At 41.3% G+C, this 27,719-nt stretch overlaps 1 long non-coding RNA gene across 2 annotated transcripts in view; it reads left to right on the top strand.

The window, feature by feature from the left end:
- LOC143841842 (uncharacterized) overlaps positions 1-27,719 on the top strand; it is a 255,239-nt gene that overhangs the window by 62,167 nt on the left and 165,353 nt on the right. Inside the window, exon 2 of one of the 2 annotated variants that reach the window (XR_013232892.1) lies at positions 25,470-25,557. The exons of the other annotated variant lie outside the window; for it this stretch is intronic. This is a non-coding gene — a long non-coding RNA (uncharacterized LOC143841842). The remainder of the gene's footprint in view (positions 1-25,469; positions 25,558-27,719) is intronic. 2 annotated transcript variants of the gene reach the window in all.

Genomic DNA, 27,719 nt, shown 5'->3' with positions numbered 1-27,719 from the left:
AAACAGACACACAAGATTGTCTAATGAAAACAAAGTTTGTATAGGGATAGAATGCTGTGAGGAAAGGTAATATTTACCACCACTGTCCATGGTCCTGAATCAGGCTTCAAGCATGCGGCTCGCTTTGCAGGATGAGCAGCAGAATTTATGGTGCACCCACAGCTTTACTCCTGGCAACTTCAGTGAAGTATAAGTGAACACAATCTGCTGGGGTCCTATCCAATTGGGTTTCAAGGGATCATCTCTACATTTTTTCAGATATATCCAGCTGGTAAAGATGAAGAGGTCGATCTAGGGTCAATGGCTGTCACTCCTGCCACATATCTGGACAAAGCAGAGAACAACTAACAGGTTTTGCAAATAATTTTTCACCATTACATCACCCAATATAGAAACATCTTTCTGCCCTAATAGTAACCTTTACTACTGGGTAAGGGTGCCCATATAGACTCTTAAAAGAACTAATAAATAAATAAAAATAATTCCCAATTTCTCCAAGGAGCTATTTGCACTATTAAAAGAGCAATAGAGGGAACCTCAAGCCAGGACATGTTAGTCTTTTGCATTGTTTTAGGAATTTGTATATAATTGCATTCATTTTTTCTGTCTGGCCTGCAGACTCTGGCCTCCAACAACTATTTCCAATTAATCTCAAAAACCAGAGCAACCAAGTGAATCACCTTAGCAACAAAGTGGGACCCATTGTCTAAATTCAGACCCCCTCCATGGAAAACCCAAAATAAGCTGATGCAATAAAGCTTTTACCACCTCCCTCATCTTATTGATTCTATTTGGGAGAAAAACTTCTGGCCATACTTAAAAATACAGGAAAATATCTAAATCCTTGCTCCATAGGAAATTCTGTAAAGTCTATCTGCCATAACTCACCAGGCCATCCCACCCTTATAGCTGAGCTCCCGGAGGAGCGTTTCTCAAAGTTTTTGGATTATTCTTATGATAAATTTCACATTTAACAGAAACCCATTGAGCCTTCACATATAAAACAGAACATACTATTACTCTGCCTAATGTATTAGGCCCCATGTGTGTCTGCTCATGTAAATCCTGCACTACTGAATGTAAAAGGCTACAGGATAAAATTACTCATTGACATATACCATCCTTCTTCATTCTCCTTAGCCTCCCATTCTTTAGCAGCCTGTTCCTTCTCAGGTGTTTATATCTAAATATCTAAAACTTATCAGATAATCACTCATTCATAGAGAGTCCAAGAACACACCCACACACAGATTGGTGCTGGGTGCTCTATTCTATAAGGAAAATGCTGCCTTCTCCCCAATGGGAGCCAAAAGTGATTTATGATGTTCTCCTCTCCATCCTTTGGTCCTCACATACTAGCCCCAAAAACAATGTATTGATGATATTTCCTGCATTTGACAATGACCTTAGGACACATGTGATGTGTTTGTTCAAGTGAGGGTAATGCTTTGGGAGAAACCTTAATAGGTTCCCAGGAAATAGGATTGCTTTATATGGGTAGAACAGTTTCTTGACAACCCCTTGATTACTGGACAGGAAGCTATCAGAGTGAGGGAAGGTGTTAGGAATTGCTAATTTTGGTATGTGGATATGAGGGAAAGGAGAAATTGACAAGATTAGCTACCAGTTCTCAGAGATCCTGTTGTCCCAGGGTATGGAACTCTTTTGGTTGATGAGAAACTCTTAGTGAGTCAGCCTCTGTATTCCCACAGAATCTAAACTAATTGTTCAGGTGTGCTCTGGGAACTGACATTTCACTGGCAGCCATGTTTCATGTCATGTTTGGGGCAGACTTTGTTTTAATACTTCAAGTATATTTGACATTTCGTTCCATGTCAATTTCAGCCAGTCCATGTGCTACAAATTAATATTTGATGCAACATTAAAGGAGGATATTTCTGGATATCTGTCTATAAACTACCCCTCAGTGTGAGGAGGGATCTGGTTACCAACACATTCCGATTTAAAATACAAAGCAACTGCATCTAGATTTGTTTGTTCATTTAGGTTAATTATTTTGGCTACATGCAAAACCTGAGCAAGGGAGTTAATAATAACTTTTTGCAGGTCTTTAATATATAAGATCACCATGGATCGGAAGTGACTTGATGTCATTCAACACACTCAAATTCAGAATTTAAAATTGTCTGGTATGATACCAGCAACCATTTGCTCTTACCCTGGGATACAGTAAATCTCACCTTACTTTATTTCTGCCGCTCAGTAGTAATGTAAAAGAAATGTAGAGGGTCATCCTTTTAATTCCATCTATGTTACCTTGAATGGACTCTTCCCATAGAAGGGACCCTGGATATTCAAACATGCCTTCCTTTTAAAAAGCAGCAAGGAAAAAGACGTCTTCTCTGACATGACTTCTTTCTTTGTTATCAGTGTTCATGAGAGTTCTCTGCTGGATGTATTCATTCAAGGACTCATAATATGTGTCCTGATGTGATCTGTAATAATATTGCTGCCAGTGTTCACTGACCATTCCTTTGTTAGGTTAATAGATTTAAATAGTTGGTTGGTATTTTGTCAATGGGCAACCATTGTTCATAGACAAGCGCTTGATGGTTCTGTTAAGTGCTTGGAGGCTCTGTCGGCATCAAGCCAAAGAGAGGTGGAAGGCTCATGCCTGTTTCTGTGTGTACATGAAGAAAGACCCGCTTGGAGTTTGTTTAAGACTGTTTTATTCTCCACTAGGCCATCTGGAATGTTTGGAAACATAGACAAGGATTTCACAATACAACGTATTTTTTTTTGGAAATCAAATGCATTTTGCAATGTCTGTAACTTCTGAGAAAAGTTGCCCGACAGAATTCTTAAAAGTATGGTTTTCCTTCATGTAAAAGTAATAATGACAATTGGTGTTTACATAAAAAGGTAAAGGTAAAGGTATCTCCTGTGCAAGCACCGAGTCATGTCTGACCCTTGGGGTGACGCCCTCTAGCGTTTTCTTGGCAGACTCAATACGGGGTGGTTTGCCAGTGCCTTCCCCAGTCATTACCGTTTACCCCCCAGCAAGCTGGGTACTCATTTTACCGACCTCGGAAGGATGGAAGGCTGAGTCAACCTTGAGCCGGCTGCTGGGATTGAACTCCCAGCCTCATGGGCAAAGCTGTCAGACGGCTGCCTTACCACTCTGCGCCACAAGAGGCTCATTGGTGTTTACATAGAGTCTATCAAATATTTAAGGGAGCAATTTACCATACCCACGTAAGATAAGCCATTTTGAAGGAGATGATTATACTCTGCTTTTCTGTCAGTTAAGGAGTCTCAAAGCAGTTTACAATCACCTTCCCTTCCTTTCCTCACAATAGGCACCATGTGAGGTATATGGGGCTGAAAGTTCTGAGAGAACTGTGATTGGTCCAAGGCCACCAAGCCAGCTTTGGAGTGGCAGGGGGAATCAAACCTGGGTCTCCAGATTAGAGGCCACCATTCTTAACCACTGCACCATACTGGCAAGTCATAGCCAAGTATGGGTTGGCCTTGCCTGTCTTCCAAAATAATTTATTTATTTATTTATCATACTTCTATACTGCCCTCTCCGGAGGCTCAGGGCAGTTTACATTATAACAGAGAACCATGTATAAAACAGTCTGTAGAACATGTACATCGATAACCAACAATTGCAACCAAACACAACACAGTATAACAATAAACAATCGTAATACAAACAGGTCCAGGGCTTGTTGATGGGATTCTGAGGGGGGTGGCTTATTAATTGAATTCTGAGGGGGGGTGGGGGGGAGCAGGGGCCCTTGGTTGCTGTAGATTACGTCTGGTCTTGGCCAAATGCCTGGTGGAGGAGCTCCTTTTTGCAGGCCCTGCGGAACTGTTTAAGCTCCATCAGGGCCCTGATCTCCTTTGGGAGCTCGTTCCACCAGGTAGGGGCCAGAACAGAGAATGCTCTGGCCCTGGTCGAGACCAGACGGACTTCTTTAGGGCCAGGGATCCTTAGCTGATTGGAGGCAGTAGAGCGTAGAGCTCTTTTGGGGGCATAGGTGGGGAGGCGGTCCCTCAGGTACACTGGGCCCTGACCACGTATGGCCTTGAAGGTAATTACCAGAACCTTTAGTCTGATCCGGAAATAAGATGAGATTAGTCTAGACCAGGAGTAGTCAAACTGCGGCCCTCCAAGATGTCCATGGACTACAATTCCCACGAGCCCCTGCCAGCAAATGCTAGACTGAATCAGGGATATTTGGCTGTAAGGCCACTGAATTCATTGTGGTTTACTTTTGAGCAAAATTAGATTTAGGATACATTCTTATGCATACTTTCTGGGGACTATGCCATAATTAAAATCACTAGGATTTCTGTCCAAGTAAACAAGTATTGATGGAGCTTCATGGTGCCAGTTGAAATTGGTTTTTGGTTTACAAATGACATGCTTTGTGTAGGGACAGTCAGAGTCCCATCTGCTTTCGAATAGGCTAAGCCTTCCAAGTCTGCTTGGTTATTTTCCTGAAATCTCCTGTGAATTATTTGTAGAAACTAAACTGAAGAGACCCTCCCCTCCCCATTTGCATTATTGGGGTGTGTGTTATTTTTATATCACCAAAAACATAACAGTTGCACAGCTCTCTCTGAAACTGATCCAAGGCTCAGTTCTCTCACTCTGGAATGCTAAATGGCTACAGCAAGGCTGGGAAGACAGAGAAAACATCTTCTTGCAGTGATTTAAACGTCTGATGCGATAAGGCTACTGATCCATGAGAAGGTTAACAGCCCACGCATCAAGGATCTGACTTTTCTCTCTATTTTTTTTTCTTTGTTTACTGCAAAGTGTTAGTTGATAAGCAAAAGAATGCATGGGTGTATTTTGAAGCTCTGGCTTCTTTTTATTGCTAATTCTACCTCATGAGAAATGTGAGTGCTGGAGGGGGGTGACAAACACAGGATTTTCGCTCTCTTCTGTTGAGCTGGTTCTTATCTTGTCCTTTAAGTTGTTGTTGTGTCTTATCAAAGGAAATGTGCTGTTTTTGTTTTTCTTCTATTAGCACTTGTTTCATTTGGTACAACAGCAGAAAAGTTGGGCAACTTTGACTCAGTGGGTCCCCTAGGTGGTTCATTCAAATTCCAGAGCAAGGTTTTGTTTTTCTTTTGAAACCTTGTAAAAAGCTTGTCTTCAGCTAGTATCATAAGACAGGTGATGCTGCAGGGTTCTCATCATGCATTTGAAAACAAAATCTTCTTTGTGTGGGAGGCCTGCTTTCCAAGCACCCAATATGCTTATGTCGGTAATTTTTTCATTATTTCCTTTGTTCAAATCAAGCAGCATTGTAAGTTTTTTTTTAACAATGACTCTGGCAGTGTTGATCATTTTCTGCTGTTGGGTCATATAAGGTCATCAAAGACAGGGTAGTATAGAGGTGTTCTAGGATCTAGGATCCCCAAGTTGGAATCCCTACTCTGCCATGGAACCTAGCTGGCTAACTATATATTCTTGGCCTAACCTACCTCACAGGGTTGTTGTGAGGACCAAATGATGGAGAGGAGAACATCATAAATCACTTTGGGCTCCCATTGGGGAGAAAAGTGGGGTAAAAATGAAGTAAATAAATATAATAAGTAGCTCTACAAAAGTGTTCATGTATGTCCCCAGGTTATCATGGGCAGTTGATGTGCCTGATTTTAGATGACACGCAATGATCATCATTCACCATTTAAAACCAGATGTACTTTGAGAGTGTTCTCCTTTTATACTGCTGATTGTGGAACTGGATGTGCTAGCGCATGGTTGGAACTTAATAGAGAGAACAACATTTCCCAGGCAGCAGTGCAAGAACATTTTTGTTGTGTGTGATCCAATTTAGAAGACTTGATGAACACATAAACTGGGTGAGGCCTGAATACTAGGAGGGCAAGCCTGAACTCCTTCCCACCACAGCCAGATCAAGATAATCAAGGTGATATATTCTTTGATGGTGCTTATGCCCTCCACTAGGCTCTTTGCTCTGCGGGCAGGAACCTGCTGGTTGTCCTGGGCCCTTAGGATATCCACCAGCACTGGTGGAATGAGTTCCCGGAAAAGCTAAGGGCCCTGACTGAGCCATCTAGGTTCTGCAGGGCCTGCAAGATGGTGGTCTTCCACCAGGCATTTGGTTGAGGCCTGGGGGGGGGAGAGAGGTTGACCAGAGTTACGATCTGGGGGTCCCACCCTATCCTGTGAATCCTATCTTGAATGTGGAAGATCAGGACCTGGAGTTACAGTATTAAGACCATGATATTGGTCCTTGGTGGGACCAGCTGAGTTGAGTTGGGGGAAAGCAATTTGTACCACCATCTTTATAACTGGTTTGATTTTGTGACTAATGTTACTAAGTTTTAATGGGATTTTATGGGCTATGTTGTTTTATCATTTTATTTATGTATTGTTTATTGTCAAAAGAGGTGGGGTATAAATTTAAAATAAATAAATAATAACATTCCCCCCATCAAATAGCACAAACATTAATTTCAAGGGCTTGCTAAAAAAGATTTACCAAGATACCCGAAGTGCTGAGTCTAAAATATCCCCATGAAAATAATCTTACTATTCAGAGAAATGTAGTTAGACCACTTTTATTGGCATTTATTGGCATTCAAAAGGTACAATGCAAATACCATTAAATGTCAACGACCCACCATAATATTTTCACTTAGACTCCAAATACAAACAAATTTAAAACCGCAGAATTAACATGATGTAAAGTAAAAAAAAATGACTTTAACTGACACAGCTTTCATCAACAATTTTGCAACCTCAGTAGTAATTTCAGAATTGCAGTTGCTCAGTAAGTGCTGACACACCCTCTCTTTGTTCCTTAAACTTTGTTCACTAAGCAGTTTCCTTAAGCTTTCATCCTGTAACACTGTGGAGAAAAGCCTCCTTCGAGAATCTTCATGAAAGAGGCTGTCTAAAATTATGTGTTCAATAGGATCAAGCCTACGCATTCCGCAGGAGTAGTGCTTCTCATGGTAGGGGGTACGATGGAATCTTCTGCACAGAACCCTTGATGGAAAAGAGTTCATTCGAGCTAACATGAAAGCCCTACATGCATAGAAATTTAAATGTCTGTAGTAATGTAACAGTAGGCTGTAGTCCTATTCACTCTGGCATGAAAGGGTGAAACCTGCCAATAGCTCCAGCTCACTTTGGCTAAAGAGTATGGGAAAGAAAGGAAAATATGGACAGGGGTGGTGGAAGAAATGTTCCTTTTCCTCATTATGATAGCATCAACTATTATGATAGCATCAACTATCGGAGAAGGAAGCAACTGAGTGGAGGAGGAGGAGCCGCAGCCGCAGCCGCAGCCGCAGCCGCAGCCGCAGCCGCCACCTTGTGGGATTACAAAGGGTAGGTCTAAAAATTTCAGTAGATACCCCAGTAGAAACTAAAGGGTTCTAGGCATGACCTGACAGTCAGGGGTGTCAAGCATAAGGCCCAGAGTGGGTCTACTCAGGGCTCTTAGGTGGCCCATAAGCAACTGGTGCAAGGGAGGGAACAGGAGGCTGCTCTGAGGGATTGAATGGATGGAGCCACTCTGACTGTGGCTAAAGGATGACGGAACAGGCTTGTCTGCAGCAGTCAAGCAGAATTCCAAGGGCAGCCTCACTGGTAAGTCAGGAGCCACCACAGCTACATTCTTGCCTCGTCAAACACTCTCACCGCTATACCACTCCGCCTCCAGCACCAACAAATACCATTGCCGATGCAATACGAAGTCCATGTAGCAATTTCAAATTCATAATGTTTTTTTTTTCAAGTGATTATCTCTAAGAATCTTGTGAAAGAGAACATGTATGTTTTACTTAGTTGTAAACAGGAGGAGAGTAAAATCCCAAATATGTGTAATAATGCAATTTTTTAAAATCATGTTATAAATTCAGTTGTCTTTGCCAAATTAAAACTAAAGCTGAAATATTTATTTAGATGTCTCCCCTGGGATGGTGGGAAAGATACTGTCATTGCCAGTCTGCTAGGGAACAACCTAGGAATAGGATGCTATGGTAATGAAAAGGAAATGCCCCAATAATCTCCTCTGCCAATTATTATAATCAGTTGAAATAGACAGTCCCATCCATGGCATATCATGCACTTTTTGTTTTCCTCTTGGATAAAGTTTGTGTGTCAACAGTGCTTTTGGGGATTTTTTCTTAAACTGAACCAATATAAGAAAAGGGTAATATCTCTCCTAATGAAAAAAAAAATTTCAGTTCAAGTATTTTATTTCCATTGGGGCATAGTATTAACATACGGCACTTTTAGCACGTTGCTTTCTAAGTGTTTGTAAAAATAAACATGCTAAATCAACTCACGCTCTATTTAGGGCATTTGCCAATTGAAAATTTCCCAAAACTCCACATAATTGTTTCTGGAAATGGAAGCAAACCCAATAATCTTTGTCTCCCTCTCCTTGCGTATTCATAGGCCAACTGAACATAAATTTAGCTCTGAGATCATTCTCTTGTGTGTAATGCAAAGCTTCCCCCCCCCATAGTACTAAATGGGGGAACTTCTCACAGATGTCTCCCTTCATCTTACGACAGCTGCTTTTCTAGGTTTTGCCCACCTCTGTCCAGCCTGCTGCCACACTGCTTTCCTCTGCATACAAGCTGGGGGCGGCCTCTCCTTCCAAGTGGAAAGAGGCGAACTGATTAGCAGATAACATCTTATTTAGATGCAGGAAGGCAGCAAACAAAGGAAATGAACATCAGCTTGACTGGCACATCATAATCAAGCTGTCACAGGGGGGTGGAAATGGGATCACAGCTTGATTTGACAGTCGCTGCTGATATGAATCCACACCCATATACAGGGGCTCTTGATGCCATGACGATTCTTTGGCCCCACAGCTCAGAAAATGTAGTACCCGAATTTTGATCACTCAATTCTGATAGGAGGGACTTTGCCCATGATATTTGTTAGTAAAGAGGTAGGGGTGAGTCAGCCCTGTATTAACTATTATGAGCAAGATAAGATCATACTTAGGGCATGAAATACCATAGAAAGATTTTGTTGCTGTTGCTGTTGCTGCCTATATTGCTTTCTATTATTTAGTATTAAATAACTTTAAAAATAATATTTAATATAGTTGTGGGGTCTGGCCTGGGGGATGGCCTGGAAAAACATAATTTTTAATCTCTTTATTTCACCTTCAGCACTTATTGAGTCTTAATTGGAAGACAGCATGGTGTAGAGGTTAAGAGTGGCAGCTTCTAATCTGGAGAGCCTCCTTGGGCTCGTCCCAGCCTTGGTAGTACTGTTCTGACTGAGAAGTGATATCAGGGCTCTTTCAGCCCCATCTACCTCACAGGGTGTCTGTTGTAGGGAGAGGAAGGGAAGGCGATTATAAGCTGTTTTGAGACTCCTTTGGGTAGATAAAAGCAGGATATAAGAACCAACTCTTCTTCTAATGTTGTCATGGAAGGGCTGAGTGGCACCACTGTTGGGCTGGGCTGAGGGTGTCAGTTGGCCTTGATCTGGCTCTGGTGTGAGTGAATGTCCCCTGGTCTATTTATTTTCCTTTCTTTTTTGGTTCACTCATAATTTTTGTGAATGCATTCTTTTTTATAGGTGTGTGTGGGGGGTGTTGTTCTGTAGATTTGCATTAGCCTGAAATAGAACAGCAAGACTCAAATCTAGTAGCACCTTAGACACCAACAAGATTTCCAGATTATAAACCTTTGAGAGTCACAGCTCTTCAGAAGTACAAAGAGCCAATTGTCACTGGCAACTTAAACGTGTCTTAAATAGTCAATCTAACATCTTAAAGTTTTTACGTTGCCAGATCTTTAAAAAAATATTATAATACCATTACTGTTTTTCTTTTTTTTAAAATTGTCTTAGTTTTTAATTGCATGTATTTGAATTTTGGTCTGAATGACTGTAAATAAATATTGATTGATTGAGAGTCAAAGCTCTCTGTGTGAGGCAGCTTCATTGCTACTACTTGTATCTGACAAAAGGAACTTTGACTCTCGAAAGCTTATGTCTGGGTATCTTCTTGGTCTTTAAGGAGCTACTAGCATCATATATGAATGTGACATACATAATACTGATTTATCATTTCTGTAGACAAGTCAGGCTGAAAATGTATTTGGCACTGGAAACAAATTGATATGTAGTAACCGAAAATGGCACAACAGTAAACAAATATGGATTCAGTTCACAGAAGGGAGAAGCTAAATGGGGAAAAAAGGACTTTCAGTTGCTTTGAAATGATTTGTAAGGAAAGATAAACCTTCCTGGGAAATGTTGCTTATCTCTTTGATGGCTTGAGAATGCATTTGATATTTAAACTGAGCAGGACATTCAAAAGGGCTCTGAATTTTGCTTCAGGTAGAAGTAAAAAAAAAACCAGAACCAAAATGGGGGGAAAAACCTGGAACCAAAACCATAAAAACCCAAAGGTTGAATGTCTGTATTAATGTTAAAATTATGTAACTTTTAGATTGTTTTAAAAAAATAAAGAACATATATACAGCCCATGGGCTATTGCAAAACAGTGTGCTATGCACTATATGAACCAATAGACCTAATGTGTTTCGGCCCATGTAGGGCCTTCTTCAGTGGTCTGGTTATAACACACACAAATTCATTACACATATGAAATATGTACAGCAGCCAATAAAACCACCAAAGTAAGAGCTATAAAGTATCAAAGTCAATTAATGAATGAAGATGTCTATTTATCAGCCATTAGCTGTCTTCTAAAGGCTGCCAAAAATTTCAATGGTGTGTTCTTTTATTAGTGCATGCATTGCAATGTATATCACATTGACTGTTGACAAAGGAAGAACTCTGATAAGAAATGTTATACAAATTTTGTACAAGGCACAATTTGAGTAAATTCTGTAGGTTCAAGTTGGTTTGCAAAAATGTGCTCAATTTTTAGAGGTTGAGAATTTTGATAACTGATTTTTATAATTTAAAGTCCCACTGTTCTCAGTGTTTAGTAGATGGGGCCTCAAAGCCCAAACATATGTCTTATGGAAAACAGTGGCGGTAGACCTCAACTTAATCCATGACTCTATCTCAAATCAAATCAAATCATTTATTTACGGTCATTTAGACCAAGATTTTAGAAGCACCACTATACAATAGCAGTTTGTAAAAGGGAAGGTAATACATTAAAGGTTAAAAATGCATCAACAATAAAACTTAAAACTTCGCCACCATAAAAGCCAACATTTAGAAGCATTAACTGCCGTTGACTATTTTACACAGATAGAATGAGCCATAAAAGCAATAAAACTAATAAAGCTGTTAAAATATAAAACAAAAGACAAGATTAAGAGATTAAGAGTACATCTACTAACCAAAAAACATAAGAAGTTCTGTGGACCTATTATGGCTACACATGAGTGACCCATTCTTTCCTAATTCTTAAAGCTAGCCACGCAAATTTTGCTACTTTGCTAGTTAACAAATTATCTGTATCTGATAGCAATATTTGCAGGCGATGCTTTCTCAGGTCGTGAGGGCATTCTATAACCATTGATACTAATGCACCTGTGCGAATATGATTATACAGCTTGCACTCAAATAAGATGTGTTCTGTGTTCTCTACTTGACCCTCATTGCAGATACAGAGCCGATCCTTGAGAGGGAGTCTATCTCTTAATACCAATAATGGGCTTACAAAACAGTACTTTATTCCTGAAATTTAAAGATAATAGATAAAAGCCCCTAAATATTTGAATCAATGTTCATTGAAGTATTTGGGGGGCTTATCCATGCCAAGTGACACATCTCATTTGTTTAAATTAGCCAAGTCAGAGAAGCCTGAATTGATTTGGACTTGATTTGGCTGATTTATGATTCAGTCAGATGATTGAGAAAAACCCTGTGAAACAGCTGATCCTGAGGATCCTGATTAGATCCCTCTGAAGCTGTGGAGAGCCCACTCTTTGCAACCTCAGACAAATCTGCTATGGTGAAAGACCTTCCAAAAAGCCTCCCCTCCCCCAGCATGCAATCCCTCCCAGCACTGAGCTTAAAAAATAACTGAGGATCCGTTGTTTAGAATCATAGAATCATAGAGTTGGAAGGGGCCATACAGGCCATCTAGTCCAACCCCCTGCTCAGCGCAGGATCAGCCCAAAGTTTGTTAAGCTCTGTGCTGGGGTGTCATTTAAATCAACCTAGGCTGTCTACTGGGATTGGAGGCATTTAAATGCCCCAAACAGCTGATCTGTGGAGAGAGGCTTATCTCTACAGATCAGTTGTTCGTTGAGCTGTTGCTTAATTAATTCAGCTGTACTCGAATCACTCAAATCTGAAGTATAGGGATATTATCAGGATACTGATAATGGCATTTGGATCTACCCAAATCGATTTATTCTGAATCAAACTACAATTTTTTTTTCTTGCTGCATTTCCCTATTTGGAGTGTCATTTCCCACTGGTTTTTGAGTGCTGTGGTTATTCACATAGGCTTTGTCTCCATTCTTTTGTACGTAAGGTCTGACCTGTTTGTTTGTTGTAGGAAGTGAAAGAACATAGCTGATTTTTGGTGGGAGAACATGTACTTAAATTAACTTACTCATTCAACCCAGTGACCATGAACAAGGGAAAACGATTTCAACCTTCATGTCATTCTGTTGATAACCTAAGAGTGGCAGTCTTCAAACCAACATGTTTCAAGGGTAGATTACAGGGTGAGATTGTTTCACTTTTCATCCACAGATTCAGAACAATGATGCCCCCAGGGCTTAATATGGACATAGGATTCTTATCTTGCTCTCCATTGTAATTTTATGCCCCTAGGCTTTCCCCCTATGTCCTGGTTAACGTGACTGCAGTGACCATTGTATTCTTCTTTGCAATACCGCTACAGCCTTCAGTCTGGGATATAAGGATCCAGTTGTCTCCATTCCAACGTATCTAAGGGAGCTTTGACTCTCAAAAACTATAAATATTTTGTTGGTCTATAAGGTGCTACTGGATTCAAATCTAATAAATGCAGACATTCTTTCATTCCATTGATACTAGTTACATACAAAACAAAGGATACTATATGTAAACAATGCCTGCATAGTGCAGGGGGTTGGACTAGATGACCCATGAGGTCCCTTCCAACTCTATGATTCTATGATTCTAATGCAAACAACAGAAACAACCCCTCTCCCAAAGCCTATTGTAATCTGTAATTATAGGAAATGAAGTTGTCTCCTGCAGGGCGGAAGACTGTGAATGTATAAAATCTTAACAAGTTACAGTTTAGTAAATGATGAATTGAGCACTTTTTAACAAGTGACAATTCATTATTCATGTAATGTAGAAGGACCATGGCCAGCATCAGGGCACGCTCCACATATTCAGTTAACAAATTACAAACACGACTCTGGGGCATAATTTGGGTGAGAAATTGAACAGACTCCCTCCTTGTTTTGAGTAGGAAAGGTTGGATTCCAGGAAATAAATGTTTAATTTAAATCAATGTACCTACAGCTTTATCCATCTTGGAGAGAATAGCTTGCAGGCAATTAATACAGGTTGTCTTCTGTTCGGTACTTTCGGCTGCCATTGAATCATAAAAATGCCTAGATCAAAAACTGCTCAAGAGAGGGCTGTTTATAAGGGCTCATCTTTGCTTGATATTTGATCTGCAATTATACATTGTACTCCATGTACTTTTCAACACTGGGGAAAGGCATTTCAAAAAGTGTTTAGAGCTGCCATGTGGAAACATTCAAGTACAAACCATAACATGGCAGGGGCTGAGCGGATCATGGGTGCAGTTTCTAGGGCTGGACTGGCCACTTAACTTACTGGGTAATTTCTGGTGGACTATAGATATGGAGAGCCACTCAAGGCCAAGAACAAAGACAGCCAAGCCCAAATGATCCAGCAGTGCTATAGGAGTTTCTCGGCTCAGACCCTTCAGTGGTCATAATGATTAGTGACAACTCACTCCTTGCTTCTTCCTGCACATCTGAGTTTCGGTATCCCTGCTTGCTGCATCACTTGGGGTGCTAGCTCCAGGTAAAGAAATACCTTGACATTTGGGGGCTGGAGTCTGAGAAGTGCAGGGTATGCAGAGGGGAACAGTTTCAATGGGGTATAATGCCATAGAGTCTACCTTCCAAAGCAGCCATTTTCTGCAGGTGAACCAACCTCTGCCTGATCAGTTGGAATCCCAGGAGATCTCAGGTCCTGGGTCTTTCCCACGTGATCTTTCCCCAAAATCTGGTGCTGCTCAGATGGGGAGCAGGCGTTACCATTTATTTGTAGCCACATGGAGAAGCAGCTCCTGTCCCAGTACGACTAGCATGTTAATTTAGCAGAATCGCCTGCCAGTTTATATCTTATACCTAATGGATAATTTAGAATTAATATGGATTGATATATGTAAACTATATAGCACAGATTTTATATTCAAACCTTTACCAACCTCCCCTGGATATTCGAGAGTCCTACTTGTCCATTGTTCTGCCACTGTTCAATAGGTTTTGTTTTTATACCTTCTCTTGAATTTCGTCACTAAATCCTTATTTTGTTTTATTGTATTGTTCTTGGGGAATTACTGAGAACAAATCCAGATATAGCCTGGTTACATTACTTCACGAAGAATCTGCTGTCGTACATAAGCCTGCTACAGCAGAGTAAAGTGATACAGAGGACTCCTCTGAGGAAGAGACAGTCAGCAGACCTGATCCAGAGCTATAGACAGTTACAGTGACATTGCAGGAAGAAGCAGTCTTTGAGGAGCTACATATAAATCTGTGGCCATATCAGTGCAATGGCCCCTCAGCCATGAGTTGGCAACATATCATCTGCTGGTCAGTTCACCTCCTCTGTCACCAGAGACTTGAGAACAGTGTAGAGGAAAGGCAAGGAGGCAACTGCAAGGCAGAAGGCACAGTGCTTGATTGGCAGCACAGCACTCAACATGAAAGATGAGGAAGAGTGTTTGCAGGAGCAAGGCAGGGGTTTGGGATGATGTATACAAGCAGCAAACTAGGGAATGCCTGCGTGGAAGCAACTTGTTTGTTTGGGGCTGGTTTTGCAGCTTGCATCTGACTCTAGCCAGTATTTTAGGCGGTCTGCTTTTGGATTCTCCTTTGGACTTGAAGCTGTGAGTTTGTTCCAACTTGTGTCTGATCCTTGGAACTATATTCTGATGAACTTGGGTATTGAGAATGAGCAACTACCTCTGTCTTCCTGCTGGGTGTCCGCAACCAGGAAATCTGCTTTGACACCATGTGATTTAAGTGTGTGGAACATGAAAGGGGGAGACCCTCCTACTCCAGTCTGTTCTCTCCCATATGCCTGTTTATTTCTATTCATGTGGGGACCCAAATCAGTTTACCTCATTCTCTGCCCTGTATTAATCTTACTCTGCCCTGTATTACAACAGCCTTCTGATGTAAATTAGGCTGTATGATCAGCCAGTTTGGTGTAGTGGTTAGGAGTGCGTACTTCTAATCTGGCATGCTGGGTTCGATTCTGCACTCCCCCACATGCCGCCAGTTGGGTGACCTTGGGCTTGCCACGGCACTGATAAAACTGTTCTGACTGAGCAGTAACATCAGGGCTCTCTCAGCCTCACCCACCTCACAGGGTGTCTGTTGTGGGGAGAGGAAAGGGAAAGCAACTGTAAGCCGCTTTGAGCCTCCTTCGGGTAGAGAAAAGTGGCATATAAGAACCAACTCTTCTTCTTCTTCATCGTCACCTAGTAAGTTTCTGTGGCAGATTGGGGATTTGAAGTTGAGGTTCCCAGATAATAATCAGATGCTAACAACTCTGCAAGTGTAAAGTGCAACTTGTGGAGTTCAGTGGCTTTAAAGGGAGTTTGGGACTGTAGTTTCAGATTGCTTTGGGCTGGAGTGCTAGCCTCTCATGAAACAGATTTTCCGCATAACATTTTCACATCAGGTGTTCAAAAAGACAGGGAAATAGAAACAACATTATTAGAGCTCAAGGGTATTTAAAAACCATAAACAAATATTTTACCCATTGGGCACACATAGAACACCTCAATGTGTACACCACAAATGCCAACAAATATCTAAAGATGATACTGATCTTCATTAGAGGTCAATAATTAGATACACACGGTTGTATGTAATCTTTTTCCTATAATGGGGATTGGGGGTTTCTTTAAACTGGCATGGCTGGTTCAGTTCCTGCAAAGTATATGTATTGGCAAGATCCTCAGCCAGTATTTTGGACCTTTTTGCAGAGCAGCACACAGCAGGATTTCTTTGATAAACAGGGGAGGAATAGGAAATATTTGTGGGCTGAGGACCTTACCTGGCAGCCTGCAGGATATTTATGTCACCACAGAGAGATAGCATCAACTTAATGTTGAAAACTTTAATTGTAAATTGCATGAAAGTTTATATTGATTGGTTCACATAGTTTGTGTTATTTCAAATTACAACGCTATAGCTTTGCAAAGAAACTGTGCTTGTGTAAAAATATTCAATATGCAAAAAAGGAGAAGTTAATTTAGTCAAAAGAAACATCCTCTCTCATGTCCTTTGGAGTACGATTCATACCCTCCGTCTTAAAGCCAAAAACATGGAAGGATTTCCTCACACTGACATTAGAAGGAGAGGCAGGAGAGAGAATTTCAGGGAGAACTATAATTTGCTGGTAAAGCAAATGCTTCGGAAAGATATAGTTTGAGGTTCAATTCCTGGCAGCTTCAGTAAAAGGTAGAATATGTTGATATACACCTCTTTCTACAACTCTGAGGAGCCAATCATACTGTAGCTAATACCATGCAAGACAGACCAGTGATATGACTCAGGACGAGGTGACTTTATGATTCCATGTAAGATTTAAACAAAGTCTGTTAATTTTGTATGCATTTAATCCAATACAGCCTACTACACGTCTTCTATGGTGAACAAATTCACCCTTAAACAAAAAAAGAAAAGAAAAGGAAGAAAAGTGGATGTGGGGGAGAAAAGAGAGATTTCATTTGTTATTTTCTGGGTGGGGATGATTTGACCAAATATTGATTTTGAGTTGTAACAAAGTTAAAGGACGTGGATGCAATGTGACAAACAGCTGTGTGTATCACAACTTATTCCTTTTGAAGTTCCTTTTTGGAAATGGTCAAATGGTTTGTCAAGCAGCAGAGGCCCAATCTCTGTCAGCACAAGCTTGTCTAATTTAAAAGTATTGATTACCTTTATAGCTTTCAGCATTCAGGGAAGCAGAGGCCATTCTGTTGAAGGGAGTAGATTTTAGACCTTAATCTGTGCTATTCAAAAGTGAGGAATGTTAAGGAGGATTACTCAGAGGACATAGTGGAGCCTTGATAAAGAGCTGTTTCCTCACATCAACAGTAAGTGGCATGACAATAAGCAGTGGAAGTGAACTCTTAAACAGGTTCATTGCCAATTTATTTCCTGCGTAACCTTTTTTTTCAAAACTGACACTGTGTTTGCCCAATGTCCTTCTGTTGACTGAGGAAATCTTGTACCTATGGTGGCAGCGCCAAAGGGAAAAGTTTCTCTTAATCTACTTCATATATTTGTTTATCCAAATATGGACAGTACATCCATATTTGGATAAACAAATGTGTGAAGAAGATTAAGAAAACTGGAGAAACTGGAAATACCAATAAGTATTTTGGAGATATTTTTTCAGTTTAGATTATCTGAACGCACATCCCTACTCGGTACCAGAGTACTTCCTGCTTCAGAGTACTGGTGATTCTTATTTATAATGCCTTAAGAGAACTTCCATTTAAAAAGTTGTGCATACAAAATATGTCAATATAATTTGGACAAACAGTAGTCTGAGGCAGGAAATGCTCTAGTACCTAGTAGGGATGTGCTTTCAACTAATCTGAGCTGAATAAATATCCCCAAAATACTTACTGGTATTTCCAGCAGCTATGCTGAAAATGTGGTGCCTGTACTTCAGAACATGGCCCTTCAGAGGCCTAAATACCTCCATCAGTGTTCCAGTTCAATTTTGAGAGCCAGTTTGGTGTAGTGGTTAGGAGCACGGATTTCTAATCCGGCTAGCTAGGTTTGATTCCACGGTCCCCAATGTACGGCCAGCTGGGCGACCTTGGGGTTACCACAGCACTGATAAAGCTGTTCTGACCGAGCAGTAATATCAGTGCTCTCTCAGCCTCACCCACCCCACAGGGTGTCTGTTGTGGGGAGAGGAAAGGGAAGGCGAATGTAAGCCGCTTTGAGCCTCCTTCAGGTAGGGAAAAGTGGCATATAAGGAACAACTCGTCTTTGTCTTCTTCTGTATAGCCTATCACGCAGGGGTGGCCAAACTGTGGCTCTCTAGATATTCACAGACTACAATTCCCACGAGCCCCTGCCAGAACCATGCTGGCAGGAGTCCATGGGAATTGTAGCCCGTGAACATCTGGAGAGCCACAGTTTGGCCACCCCTGGTTATAATGGCCCCATAGGCTATAATGGAGCAAAATAATCTTGGTATTCCTGAATATTTACTGAATCATAGTGGTTTTGGGATTTGCAAATATCAGACCATACTGATATTTTTGTGCTCAATATATCTGAACCTGAAAAATACTGGATTTTTATTTTACCCCCTGCTGCCCCTTGTCCAGTGGTTATCCTTCTTAACATTTACGAGTCCTACAATTTGGCCTCTTATTTCTTGCTTCTTTTCTTTCTTCTTCAACATGTTTAGAAACAAAGAAAAAAAACTGGTATGAACTCTGGTACAAAAGTAAGTTGTAGGGAACAGGGTCGGTGATAGTAGTGTGCTCACAACCACTGATCATGGCATTTAACAAGTGAGTAACAAACATGATGAACTGAAGAGGTCAATGTCTGAGACTTAGCTCATTACACTAACATTATGGATGGAGGCAGGAAAGTAAAAAACAAACAATTCATAGTCTGGTGTCAAATTGGTTTTGCTAGCCTTTGTCCAGAGCAGGGTGAAATGAAACCCAATACTTTTGCAAAAGGATGTGTTTTACAAAGGTTAAGTATGTACTTACAAGGAGTTGTGGTGAGAGGGTTCCAATTATCACTTGCAAAAATCATTTTGAAAGGAATGAGCACTCCCGATTTCTGGTAACTGTTCTGTAGAATTCAGTGGAAATCTGATGTTCTAAAATGAATAGGTGTTATAATTTGAAATTATATTCTATAGGGACACAATGCTTTATCAATAAGAAGCACTGATATTTTCAAAGAAACAATATTGTAATGAGCAGCAGTCCCTAAAATGTAAGCATTTCCATACAGGATATTTCTTATGTTTTCAGTTAGTGGCAGGTGACTTTTCCTCAGTTTTTTTGTGAACACCACCATTCTTTAAAAGTGAGCCTAATTTTTAGCTTTCTGCTGTGAAAGAGATCTTTTCAGAAAATGATTCTTGAAATATCTCTTGCCCCGGTGGGACGGACCAGAACCAATGGGATGAAATTAATTCAAAAGAAATTCAGTCTAACATCAGGAGTTCCTGACAGTTCACCTAAGGCTCCGGATCCTGTAATCAGCTGCCCTTTTGACGACAAATGCATGTTTGTCTGATTTCTTCTGTGTAAAAGCATTCTCCGTATAGAAAATGGGTAACCTTTAACTGTAACCTTTGTACTTTGGGGAGCTGAGCAAGTTGTCCAGGCTCTTGTGAAGCATCCTATGGATTTCAGATTGAACACTGTTATATGGGTTCTTTTGTCTATGGTACTTTTATGCCACATGCTGTAGTCAAACACACTGTACAGCTGAGGCAGCCATACTCTGGAAGTGGCCCTTTTCTCTCTGAAAATACAGATCACCTTGCTTTTGTGAAGAGTCTATAGGTCAAGGAAGAAATTGCCTAGCCTGGAGGCTTTATGAATAGAGAGCTCAGTGAAGGACTTATCTGACAAGGCAGGAGTGTACCGAGGTACCTTTTCGTCTAAAAGAAAGGATTTATTTAGACTAGCAGGTGAAGTAGAGATTAGGTCAAGGTCAAAGGTCTTTGAACAAGCCTAGCAGTTGGCTGCACTTCAGTCTCAAAGCGAACATAGTTCTATTCAGAGCATAAGACCCAGGTCATTCAACATTTTCCCACTTATATATGAGTAAATATGCGTGTTGACTTTTTAGATCAATTTAATTTTGTTATGGAGACTTTCTCTGTGTGAGCCCTCATGCCAGTTTAAGTCTGCTCAACAGTGCCAGCTGGCTAATTCCTCTGTTTGCCAGATAGGACATTCAGAGTGAGGTTCTTTGCCGTCCTTTCTTGGTGGCAAAGTCCATTGTGTGGAAAAAGCTTCTGGAGCATTTGGTGAAGGATGTATAGCACCCATTGTCAATGGCTTTTCACATGGTCTAAAAACAATAACCCCCTTTCCCTTCTCTAATTTATTTGGATTGCTTTCTAGCCATTTTTACTGGGTTGTATGGGTTGTTTCAGCTGCTAGATTTCATTGTACTTCTCAATTTTTAAAATTGCAAACCACTTGAACTTTCAGTAAGGTGGATATAAGTTTCTGAATAGATACTATAGAAATTATATAGAAATTGTATATAAACTAGCAAGAAAGCCCGCTGCAGGCTAAATGCAGCAGGCACTAGTGCGACAATGGGTGGGTGGGTGGAAGCAGCAGAGGTGGGGAGAGGCAGCTCTGGTGAAGCTTCCCCTCTCTCACATTCTGCAGGCAAGGCAGTGGGGCAAGCACGTGGCAGCCTTGGAGCTTGTGGTCCTCGGTGTTGCTGCTGCCGGTGCCTCGCAGCCTCCACTGGTGTTGCCTCGCCACATGCGTGCCTCATGGCCAGGTTTTGGGGCGGGCACTCCAGGGGTCAGCCCAATCCAGGCATGGCCACACCTGGATTGGCCCGTGGAGCGGACACAGTGTCCAGACACCCAGACAGGGCCTAGACACCGCTCCACCCATTGTAGCTCTTCTCAGTTATGTGGAAGAGCCATTATGTGGTACAGATATATATATATATATATATATATATATATATATATATATATATATATATATATATATATATATATATATATATATATATATATATATATATATATATATATATATATATAAACTAGTAATCAAGCCCGCTGTAATAAAAATACAGCGGGCGCTAGGCAAGGTAGCCCCCGGCAGCCGTGCGGAGTGCGGCTGCCGGGGCCTCCCTTGGCCGGCGGCCTGACGTGGTGAGAGGCGCTTCGTGCCTCACACCGCATCAGGCCGCCAGGCAGGGAGCCCCCGGCAGCCGCGCTCCGTGTGGCTGCCGGAGACTCCCTTGCCGGCAGCCTAATGCGTCAGAGGCACTTCGCTGTGCGTTTGATGGACTTGTTTGTGGGACTGGTTTTATACATGGCATTCCCAAACATGCCACATTCACATGACACAACACAAGAGTATGGAGTGGATATTAATTGCATATTTGGAAGATGATCTTTCCCCCCCTTATCCATGGGTTTGGGTTTACTAACAGTTAATTATCACATATACCTTTTTTTTGTACACCAAAACCAACAGGTGCAGGATGATTCATGGGGAAACTAGAAAGATAAGATGTCATGCCATTAAGTTAACAAGGAATTTAGACCTAGTGACTATCTTGGCAATGGTGGGACTCTCCCATTTCTTGCTGGTCCCACACATCAAGCAGACCGCACCCACATATCAAGGGGGCAGGTCTGTCGAAGTCAGCTAGAGTGCCATTTTGCCCATAAGGCTTGGATCGATACCCTGCTTCCTCCCTGTATAGGCAGAACGCTGATGTATGCTCACCCAATGAGACTCATGGTTCCAGTTAATTTCCAGAATGCTGTGCAGTGACTCAGTTGATGTCCTAGTGGAAGATTGGTATTGCCATCTTTCCAAGGCCATTGACAAGATTGGTCCCTGATATGGCTGCCCTCGGCTGCTCCCACCCCAAGGCAGCTCCATGGTATACATTGATGCTGTGTGAATGGAAACAGGAACTGAGACTGCTAAACTGAGTTTGGCAGAAAGCTCATGATGAGGCTTCAAGAATATCTTATAAGATGCTTATGAGATGGCAGTTCTCTGTTAGTTCACACCCAGCTCAGTTATTTAAAGCAATTCAGTGTCTGACAATCTTAACCAAAGGATCATCTGAAATTGTCTGATTGGATATTAGTCTAGAGGCTTTTGTGAGCTTTTTGGTGGAGAAAATCTTTTGGTGGAAAAAACCAAGACCTCTCTGCTGAATTTGATACAGACAGGTAACTGGAGTCTCCTTGGCTGTTTCAAGGTCCTACTTTGAACCGCTTCAGCCTACTTTCCTTGGCTGCTGTGGACAGGAATCTGGCAGCTATCTGAGCAACCACATTTGGCTGAAATTCAGAAGCTCTGGCATCCAATGTTCACCATGATGATAAGTATAGAACTCCACCTCCCCAGAGCACTGTTTTGGTATAGTACCAGATATTTCATGTCCAATTAATGGCTATGCACCTAGTTCATGGATGTTACATACCTGTCAGAGAGTTTGGCATGTGAGAGAGTGCAACTCTTACTGCACTTCCAAGGAGAGAAGTTTCTTCCCTATCCCTAGAAGCTCAGTGGGATATCCAGGGCTGAGTCTAATCAGGGCTCAGTTCAAATTAAGTTAGAAGTTCACAACTGAAGGCTTTTTGTCCATGCAGAAAAGCAGTATGTCAAAAGAAGAATTGTAACCTGGACTTCTGCTTGAAATACTGGCGTATTTTATTAGGATGTGCAAAAGAAGAGGAAGAAGAAGAAATATCATATCATTTTTTCCCCAATTCAGGTCTACTGGACCCCTCCAAAAAATGGCATTACTGAAAAATCCTAGATCCCAGTAGTGGGTAGAATAAGATGAGACACAGTAAAAAAAAGTTGAGAAAGGCTGCTCTAACCATTACATCAGATTGTCTTAAGAAACCCACATCCTATCAACTTGCCAGTACTTTTTATGGCTGTCCTTAAGAAGTGCAGAATTCTTGCCACACCTCGAGGAGTTATCAAATCTCCTCTGTGCTTGCCTCTGATTTCGTTGTCTTGCTTGAGCAGGGATCCCCATATCTGCTGTGAGATTGTTGCTCTAGGGAAGATTTATTGTCAGTTCTGCACCGATCCCCAGCTGAGGGGTAGCTTTTAAATATGTAACAGTTGAGATGGGGGAAAGTGATTCTGCTAATCAATGTAACACCCCGTGACACACACATTCACTCTATTATTAATGGAAATATAATAATCAGGGCTAGCTGTGATCTGTGAATATTCATAGCCTTTCTGAAACATTAGACATTGCTTTTCTTTCCCCTTCAGAAGCTATTTTACAATTGTTCAGCATTTAATAGACTTTTTTGTCACTAAATATAATAGGAAATATTCCAATCTTACCGTGTTTTTATCATCAGTTCTTTGAAATTGTGGTTAAACAAAAAAAAAAAAATCGTACAGTTGACAACTGCTGATTACAACCTCTTTCTGCTTGCTTACCTTACCCCCAAGCAACACCTTTTCATTTTTTTACTTGTCTCCCCAAAGACTACTGATGAATTGAAAGTTTCAATACGGTACTGGGAAAGCACAACTGAATCTGTTCAGTTGCTTGATGAACTTTGAATGGAAGCATATGTCTGTCTCTGGTTTTGCTATCATCTGCTTTCCTAGCCCCCCCCCCCCCTTTACATTCTTTAAGTGTCTTTTTCCTTCTTTCTTGTGTTACTTGGGATGTCCTTACGGTTCCCTGCTAGGGAATCTTTCCATCAGGACTCATACAAATGTGCTATTAAGATCTGGAATAGCATTTCTACAAATACTGACTGTGCCGTTCTTAGGTTAATAGTTCATAGTGGATCCCTTACTTACTGTCTATACTGACCTTCAGCCAAACTTGAAGCTGTATTCTCTTAGTTCTTATTTCAAAGCAGGATCCACTTCATGTTGATGTGCTACGACATGTGCTAGTGATTAATGTTCCAGATCTGATACCAAACCCTTTATCTGCATGGAGCTGATTTGCAGCAACTGCCAAAACCTTGTTGGTTACCTGATTTCTATATCTATGGATCATTTCAATAGCCTTAGGAAAACCTAATTAAATTGGGAGGGGGGACCCTTCTCCGTTTTATCTTAAGTCTTATAAGCAGCAGTCTTATAATCATTCCCAGTGGAATCATATATACAATTTTAGTATGTAAGATGAAATCAGATTTATACAGTCCATAATTCTAACCTGAACCTCATGCCAGAATTTTGGAAAGCTTTTCATTGTATTCTGCTATATATTAGCAAAATGTTATTTGACAAATATTCTCTGTTTGAGTTCGTCTATATGCATATATTTTTTCATAAGAAGTGATATCTCTGGCCGTAACCATGAGAACCAATTTTATTTCATTCTGTTGTCATAGTGTATCATGAGAGTTATAGTTTTATATGAATGCTCATGTAATCTTAAACTACAAGGGCCATAGTGTGGCACAATAGCATCCAGTGCACATGTACAGAAGCAACTGGGATATTTCCAATCATAAACACAAAAAGATAAAAGACAAGTTTAGGAAGCAAGATGGCAACACAAGCAGAATACAAAAATAGTATGGTAGGTGAATTTTGAAGAAAAGTCTGTCTGGTATAGCCAATCTCAGAAGCAAAGCATCATTGGTAGTTGGATGGAAGACCCCCATTTGAAGACTCTGCAGAGGAAGACTATGACAACACCATCTCTGCTTCATATTTGTCTTGAAAACTCCTTACAGGTGTTGCCATAAATTGGTTGCTTGCTTTCATATATAGATAAATTTTGGCATACTGAAAATATATCTATTAGGCTTTCTTAAAAATGGAACCCCTCCAATAATGATTCTGAAAGGGTAGATTGAGCTCACAAAAAGCAATGTGTAGCCTACTAATGGTGAATGGTGATATTCATCAAAGCAACCCAGTATTTCAGTAAGAAGAAAGAGTTGGTTCTTGTATGCCCCTTTTCTCTACCCGAAGGAGTCTCAAATCGGCTTACAATCACCTTCCCATTCCTCTCCCCACAACAGACTCCCTGTGAGGTGGGTGAGGTGAGAGCACCCTGATATTACTGCTCAGTCAGAACAGCTTTATCAGGGCTATGGCAAGTCCATGGTCACCCAGCTAGTTGCATGTGGGGGAGCGAGGACTCAAACCCGGATCGCCAAATTAGAAGTCCACGTTCCTAACCACTACCCCAAGCTGGAAAGTCCCCTGATCACACATCCTTTGCTACCATAGATGAGACTAATGAAATGTCCAGCATCTTGGTTCACAGGGGCTAACCAGTTGCTGAGGAAAGGCCTAAAATAAGTGTGTTGAGGTCGAAACATGCCTTCTTGTTGTCATCCCCCCCCCCTCACTACTGGTATTCAGAATAATTCTCCCTCTTGTCATAGAGATTCCATATATTCATCATGGCTAATAGCTATTGATAGACTGACCTTCTGCAGCACAGGGACAAGAATCCCAAATAAAGCCAGAATTCTCTCTAGCCAGAACTCTGTCAATATATATGTACAAATCTCTTAGAACCAGCATGTTTTTTTTCAGGCGCTTTAGGGCCCTGGGGTTTGTGCCGGGAGCTGATGTCAGTCAGCGACACAGAGTGGACAAAGTGGAGTTGCCTGAAGCTTTCCCAGTAAGCATTTCTTTTAAATAAGTTGTTTCTTGGCTTTTACTGTCTAAGTCAGACATGCATGTCAATGAAGTCTGCCTTCCCCCTAGCAAAGACGAGATCAGATGATTTTTATATCAACAGGGGGCCACTCAGCACCTCTGGCTAATGAATGCTTTGTCCGCCTGAACAATTCGTTTCCCTCATCAATATTCTTCGCACTTCACTTTCCATCCTGCCCAAGCTTGGCCACTTGCGAATTTGTGCCTTGGTTATAATTACAACCGGCATAAATTCAGAGCCACTAAAACACAGCTTGAGGTCCTGGGACTGATTTTTTTGTCTATTAGAGAGTGGTATTTGGCAACAGCATGGCTGCTGGCAGTCCAGTTGTAGCATAAGCAAGGACACAGAAAAAGTAACGATAGTCACCAAAGAGAGCTGACAAAAATTAAATTTCAAAGAGAGAGAGAAGACCATATGTCTGAATGGTTGTTTTGTTGCGGATTTGTGGACTGTGATGGTTTTTAAATATGAGAGAAAAGCAATAATGTGAAATACTGAGAAGTTTTTGGCCTTAAAACAGGAGTAGCCTTAATGTAGTAAGCAACTTTCCTTTGAAAAACGGCCATTCTCACAATAGCAAAAGAATGTTAGCAGAACTGGGATGATCTTGAGGCATTTTCTTACAACTTCACTCAAAATCCTGATTTGTTTGTTATCATTGTCATATGGAAGGCCTCTTGTGGTGCAGAGTGGTAAGGCAGCCATCTGAAAGCTTTGCCCATGAGGCTGGGAGTTCAATCCCAGCAGCTGGCTCAAGGTTGACTCAGCCTTCCATCCTTCCGAGGTCGGTAAAATGAGTACCCAGCTTGCTGGGGGGTAAACGGTAATGACTGGGGAAGGCACTGGCAAACCACCCCGTATTGAGTCTGCCATGAAAACGCTGGAGGGCGTCACCCCAAGGGTCAGACATGACTCGGTGCTTGCACAGGGGATACCTTTACCTTTACCTATTGTCATATGGGGAACCAGTTCTCCTTAATCTTTTGTTTATATTGGTATGGTTCCATTTTGACTCAGAAGCCCTGGTTCACATGCTATCATAGTCATAGAGGGAGCCTCATGCAGCAGCCCCAAATGCTCCCTGAAATTATGTTCCTGTTCTTTTCCCAAGAAAAAGATTTGTGGGTGGGCATTTTGGATTGCTGGAGAAAGAAAGAAATCGCACTCTGTGGGCAGAAATTTGTATATTCACAGAAATGTCTACCGTATATACTCGCATATAAGCCGAGTTTTTTCACCCCATTTTTAAAGTTGGAAATAGCCCCCCCTTCAGTTTATACGTGGGTATTTTTTTTTACTGCCAGACAGGACCGGAAGGCGGGGCTGGGAGACAAGTATATTTAACTGAAGAAGCAGATGCAGGAAGAAGCAGAGACGCAGCAAGCCCAGGAGGGACACTCACTGCCTTCTGCTGCAGGAAGCTCTGAAGCCTCTGTCTCAGAGGGAGAGCAGAGAGCAGAAGGAAGAAATGCCCCTAGAGGAAGGAATAGAAAGTGGAGAGAACAGAACACCCCGGCTAAGAAGAAGGGAATTGCATAATAAGAAGGATTGGATATAAAAAGGCAAGAGGGGTCAGAGGGAAAGAGGGAGGAGTTGGGTGGGAAGAAAAGGGGAAAAAAGATCCTGCCCAAAAGGGAGGAGAGGGGAGGGGAGGGGGGAAAGCCATTATCCAAACACAAGTCTTGGGTTATACAATAAGGTTTTCCAGCATTTTGTGGTGAAATTAGGTGCCTCGGTTTATATGGCAGTCAGCTTATATGTGAGTATATACGGTATGTTGGATCCAGCTTAATGACACATGATACGACTAAAAACAACATTAACAAATGTTGATACATGTGAGACCCCTTTGAGCATGAAGACTAGGCCAAATGTCCTCCTCCCGATTACCTGTGGTAGGTTTCATGATGTGAGTGGTTGAAGACAAAATTAAATCCTTGTTTCTAATTAAATATGTAATAATTTTCACCCTTCCTCATCTGTTTCCCCTCCCCCACCATGTTCTTAGAAGAAAGCTACTCAAACATTGAAAATCTTGTATTCTAGGAATCTAATACGGCCCAATCTGTGGATATCTCAAACTGTTGACTAGGGGCATGCTGACTTGTTAACAGATAGTT

Source organism: Paroedura picta, chromosome 7 (assembly GCF_049243985.1).
Source record: "Paroedura picta isolate Pp20150507F chromosome 7, Ppicta_v3.0, whole genome shotgun sequence".
Classification (NCBI taxonomy): Eukaryota; Metazoa; Chordata; class Lepidosauria; order Squamata; family Gekkonidae; genus Paroedura; species Paroedura picta.
Note: the sequence above shows the minus strand (reverse complement) of the source record. Positions and strands in the feature narration are given on the sequence as shown.